This window comes from Giraffa tippelskirchi, chromosome 2 (assembly GCF_054371585.1).
Source record: "Giraffa tippelskirchi isolate mGirTip1 chromosome 2, T2T-mGirTip1v1.2.pri, whole genome shotgun sequence".
Taxonomy (NCBI): Eukaryota; Metazoa; Chordata; class Mammalia; order Artiodactyla; family Giraffidae; genus Giraffa; species Giraffa tippelskirchi.
In genome coordinates this window covers 72057630-72063868 of record NC_137276.1, presented here as the reverse complement: position 1 = coordinate 72063868, position 6239 = coordinate 72057630, and the positions used below count along the sequence as shown (strand labels likewise).

The 6239-nt window shown below is 41.0% G+C and overlaps 1 long non-coding RNA gene across 1 annotated transcript in view; it reads left to right on the top strand.

Moving 5' to 3' along the window:
• LOC145539773 (uncharacterized) overlaps nucleotides 1–6239 on the top strand; it is a 185957-nt gene that overhangs the window by 135545 nt on the left and 44173 nt on the right. The gene's annotated exons all lie outside the window — the stretch shown is intronic.

Sequence of the window (6239 nt, the reverse complement as noted above, 5' to 3'; positions counted from 1 at the left end):
AGCACAGTCTCGTTTAATCCTCACCATTATTTTGTAAAGTAGATATTATAAGTAAACTGAAGCCCAAAGACTAATTTATCCAAGATTACCCAGTGGATATATCCTTGTCAGGACTGTAGGGTTACCAGAATCTAGGCTCATTCCACTCTATCACTTTGCCCTTCTAGAATTAGTACAGACATTTTCCTCCACTATCCGAAAGTAGAGCATTAGTATGAAACCTTTTGTAATCAGAAATGGCATCACAGGAAGAAGCAGGTACCTTGGAACATGACTTGCTAACGGATGCACAGATGAAGCATAGATGCTCACAGACACAGGTCGATGCTATGGCGGCTTGGTGCTGAGATGCCGAATGTAGTTCCCAGGGAAGGAGCTTGGTGGTACCACTCTCACTGCTGGGTGCACTGCTTTGTTTGCAAAACAAGCACTGAACACTGTTTTGCTTTTACCTTCTTACATTGTAAAAGTTGAAGTCCACTGGATTTCTTTTGGTTAGTGAAAATAGGTAGGTCTCTTGTAAAAAGCCAAGTGGTATAAAGGGAACTTTTCAAAAATGGGGGATACCTGTGCTTCCTGTGAGTGCTGGCAGGAGGAGGATTGCACATGTATTTCATCTGGCACTTTGTGATTGAAACTTTTAAATCCCTAAGCTCCACTGCTGTTTCCCCTTATAGATAAAAGCAGTTGACTGCTCATCTGCCCTGGAGGACAGGGATACCTTCTTTCTTAGATACAAATGTCTTCATTTCATGATTGAGTGACCACAGCAAGACTGTCTCAAGTCATCAGTCATATACTTCTACATTAACTGCAGTGCCTTTTTTGGTTTTAGACATTGAAGGCCCTTTTAGAGAGGGCATCATGCTCACTTTTTTCTTTAAACTTTTTATTTTGTATTGGAGTATGGCTGATTAACGATGTTGTAATAGTTTCAGGTGAACAGCTAAGGAATTCAGTCATACTTATACATGTATCCATTCTCCCCCAAACTCCCTTCCCATCCAGGCTGCCACATAATGTTGAGCAGAGTTCCATGTGCTATGTGGAACTTGTTGGTTATCCATTTTAAATATAGCAGTTTGTCCATGATGATCCCAAACTCCCTAACTGTGCCCTCCCCTCATCTTTCCCCTGGGCAACCATAAACTCATTTTCTAAGTCTGTGAGTCTCTTTCTAGTTTTGTAAGTAAGTTCATTTGTATAATATTTTTTTTTATGATATTTCTCCCTCTCTGTCTGACTTCACTCAATGTGAAAATCTCTAGGTCCATCCATGTTGCTGCAAATGGCATTTCATTATTTTTAATGGCCAAGTAATATTCTATTGTATATATGTACCATGTCTTCTTTATCCATTCCTCTGTTGGTGGACATTTAGGTTGCTTCCATGTCTTTGCTATTGTAAACAGTGCTGCAGTGAACACTGGGGTGAATGTATCCTTTCATATGTTTTCCTCTGGATATATGCCCAGGAGTGGGATGGAAAGGTCATATGTTAGCTCTATTTTCAGTTTTTTAAGGAACTCCATACTGTTCTCCATAGTGGCTGTACCAATTTACATTTCTACCAACAGTATATGAGGGTTCCCTTCTCTCCACACACTCATTTGTGTTTTTAATGTTTTTTTTCTAAATTGTAGTGAAATGTATAATATATGACATACTATTTTAACCATATGTAAGAGAGTTCCAGAAAAACATCTACTTTTGCTTTATTGACTACACCAAAGCCTTTGACTGTTTGGATCACAACAAACTGTGGAAAATTCTTAAAGAGATGGGAATACCAGACCACCTGATCTGCCCACTGAGAAATCTGTATAAAGGTCAAGAAGCAAAAGTTAGAACTGGACATGGAACAACACACTGGTTCCAAACTGGGAAAGGAGTACATCAAGGCTGTATACTGTCACCCTGCTTATTTAACTTATATGCAGAGTACATCATGCAAAATGCTGGGCTGGATGAAGCACAAGTTGGAATCAAGATTGCCAGGAGAAATATCAATAACCTCAGATATGCAGATGACACCACCCTTATGGCAGAAAGTGAAGAACTAAAGAGCCTGTTGATGAAAGTGAAAGAGGAGAGTGAAAGAGCTGGTTTAAAACTCAACATTCAGAAAACTAAGATGATCATGGCATCTGGTCCCATCACTTCATGGCAAATAGATAGGGAAACAATGGAAACAGTGACAGACTTTATTTTTTGGGGCTCCAAAATCACTGAAGATGGTGCCTGCAGCCATGAAATTACAAGATGCTTGCTCCTTGGAGGAAAAGATATGACTGACCCAGACAGCATATTAAAAAGCAGAAACATTGCCAACAAAGGTCTGTCTAGTCAAAGCTACAGTTTTTCCAGTGGTTATATATGGATGTGAGAGTTGGACTATAAAGAAAGCTGACACTGAAGAAATGATGCTTTTAAACTGTGGTGTTGGAGAAGACTCTTGAGAGTCCCTTGGAGTGCAAGGAAATCCAATCAGTCTATCCTAAAGGAAATCAGCCCTGAATATTCATTGGGTGGACTGATGCTGAAGCTGAAGCTCCAATACTTTGGCCACCTGATGCGAAGAACCAACTCACTGGAAAAGACCCTGATGCTGGAAAAGATTGAAGGCAGGAGGAGAAGGGGATGACAGAGGATGAGATGGTTGGATGGATGGCATCACCGATGTGATAGACATGAGTTTGAGCAAGCTCCGGGAGTTGGTGATGGACAGGAAAGCCTGATGTGTTGCAGTCCATGGAGTCACAAAGACTTGGACATGACTGAGCAACTGAACTGAACTGTATAATTCAATGACACTAAGTACAGTCACTTCATTGTGGAACTCTCACCATCATCTATCTCCTGAATTTTCACCTTCCTAAACTGAAACTGTCCCCATTAAACACTAGTTCCCCACTCCCCCTTCTTGTCCCCTGCCATCCCCTGGCTCTCGGCATCTACCAGTGTACTTTCTGACTCTGTGAATCTGACTATTCTAGGTATCTCATAAATGGAATCAAGTAGTACATTTGTCTACCTAATGTATGTTGAAATGCGTTTTTAAGGTTAACTTAATATATGTCCTACAAACAGTTTGTACCTTTTTTCTTCCTATACTAGAGAGCAGGTTCTAACTAGTTATCTGTTTTATACATAGTAGTGCATACAGAGGGCATTATGCTCTTACCTGCCAATATCCCCACTATTAGCCCTGGTTTACTTCAGTCTGTATAATTCAATGACTGTGAAAAGATGAGAAGCAAAAAGCAAAGGAGAAAAGGAAAGATATACCCATTTGAATGCAGAATTCCAAAGAATAGCAAGGAGAGATAAGAAAGCCTTTCTCAGCGATCAATGCAAAGAAATAGAAGAAAACAATAGAATGGGAAAGACTAGAGATCTTTTCAAGCAAATTAGAGATACCAAGGGAATATTTCATGCAAAGATGGGCTCAATAAAAGACAGAAATGGTATGGACCTAACAGAAGCAGAAGATATTAAGAAGAGGTGGCATCATGTCAATGTATGGCAAAACCTATTACAATATTGTAAAGTAATTAGCCCCCAACTAAAATAAATAAATTTATTAAAAAAAAAAAAAAAGAAGAGGTGGCAGAAATACACAGAATTGTGCAAAAAAGTTCTTCATGACCCAATCACAACAGTGTGATCACTCACCTAGAGCCACACATCCTGGAATGTGAAGTCAAGTGGGCCATAGGAAGCATCACTACGAACAAAGCTAGTGGAGGTGATGGAATTCCAGTTGAGCTGTTTCAAATCCTGAAAGATGATGCTGTGAAAGTGCTGCACTCAACATACCAGCAAATATGGAAAACTCAGCAGTGGCCACAGGACTGGAAAAGGTCAGTTTTAATTCCAATCCCAAAGAAAAGCAATGCCAACGAATGCTCAAGCTACTGCACAATTTCACTCATCTCACACGCTAGTAAAGTAATGCTTACAATTCTCAAAACCAGGCTTCAGCAATACATGAACTGTGAACTTCCAGATGTTCCAGTGGGTTTAGAAAAGGCAGAGGAACCAGAGATCAAATTGCCAACATCCGCTGGATCATCGAAAAAGCAAGAGAGTTCCAGAAAAACATCTATTTCTGCTTTATTGACTATGCCAAAGCCTTTGACTGTGTGGATCACAATAAACTGTGGAAAATCCTGAAAGAGATGGGAATACCAGACCATCTGACCTGTCTCTTGAGAAACCTGTATGCAGGTCAGGAAGCAACAGTTAGAAGTGGACATGGAACAACAGACTGGTTCCAAATAGGAAAAGGAGTACGTCAAGGTTGTATATTGTCACCCTGCTTATTTAACTTCTATGCAGAGTACATCATGAGAAACGCTGGGCTGGAGAAGCACAAGCTGGAATCAAGATGGCTGGGAGAAATATCAATAACCTCAGATATGCAGATGACTCCACCCTATGGCAGAAAGTGGAGAAGAACTAAAGAGCCTCTTGATGAAAGTGAAGGTGGAGAGTGAAAAAGTTGGCTTAAAGCTCAACATTCAAAAAACTAAGATTATGGCATCTGGTCCCATCACTTCATGGCAGATAGATGGGGAAACAGTGGAAACAGTGGCTGACTTTATTTTTGGGGGCTCCAAAATCACTGCAGATGGTGACTGCAGCCATGAAATTAAAAGACGCTTACTCCTTGGAAGGAAGGTTATGACCAACCTAGGTAGCATATTTAAAAGCAGAGACATTACTTTGCCAACAAAGGTCCGTCTAGTCAAGGCTGTGGTTTTTCCAGTGGTCATGTATGGATGTGAGAGTTGGACTATAAAGAAAGCTGAGCGCCGAAGAATTGATGCTTTTGAACTGTGGTGTTGGAGAAGACTCTTGAGAGTCCCTTGGACTGCAAGGAGATCCAATCAGTCCATCCTAAAGGAGATCAGTCCTGGGTGTTCATTGGAAGGACTGAGGTTGAAGCTGAAACTCCAATACTTTGGCCATGTGATGCGAAGGGCTGATTCATTGGAAAAGACCTTGATGCTGGGAAAGATTGAGGACTGGAGGAGAAGGGGACGACAGAGGATGAGATGGCTGGATGGCATCATCGACTCGATGGACATGGGTTTGGGTGGACTCAGGGAGTTGGTGATGGACAGAGAAGCCTGGTGTGCTGTGGTTCATGGCATCGCTGAGTTGGACACGGCTGAGCGACTGAACTGCAACTGCAACTTACTTCAGTCATATGTGCCTGTGGTTTAACCAGTTGACAGTATAATGTAGAACGTAGGCTGAGAGACGTTGGAGAAGTGTGCAGGCAGAAGAGGAGAATTTTTAAAAATGTTTCTTTATTTGGCTGCCCCAGGTTTTAGTTGCAGCATGCAGGATCTTCAATCTACAATGCAGCATATGGGATCTTAAGTTGTGGAATGTGGGATCTAGTTTCCTGACCAGAGACCAAATTCCAGGTCCCCTGAATTGGGAGCATGGAATCTTGGCCACTGGATCACCAGAGAAGTCCCAGGAGGGGAGCATTTGAGAGTCATCATTGTACAAGGCAATAATTGCTAGAGTCAAAAACTGTGGGTTTGGTGGGGAGACGAGAGGCTCTAATGGCAAAAGGGCTAGATGAGAAGTCAAATAACCTCACTTCTTGAATTGTTTTGTGACTCACTAGCTGTTTAACCTTGGAGACATGACTTAACTTATTGAAATCGTTTTCACAGCAAATGTAAAATGAAGTGACTACGATGTTGTAAGATTTGCAGTCTAACTGGGAGACAAGCCATGAATAAATAGAGATTAATGATTGTATTCTCAGGTGCTATATGGATGAAAGCCCCCAGTGGTCTTCCTAATTAATGGCTATTGTTTAGTGAGAAGAAAATACATAAAAATCATTGAAGATGGTTTCATGGAATAATAATAATAGCAACAACAGCAACAATGACTAACTTTCATTGAGTGCTGTCTGTGTGCCAGATACTGTGTGCCCATACCATGTCCTATGGGGCTTACAAGTATTAACATTTTAATATTCACAACAACCCTTTGAAGTAGGGGTGATTAGGAGCCTCCATTTCACAGATGAGGAAAATAGGCATAAAAAGGTTAAACGTCTCATTCAAAGCCATAAAGGTAGTAAAGACTCAAAACTAAGCTGTCAGGCTGCAGAGCTGAAGCATTTAATCCCACAGTGTCTATTCACAGTGAAAACTGTGAGCTGTAGGGAGATAAGAGTCAGTACATACACACTGGAGCTAATAATG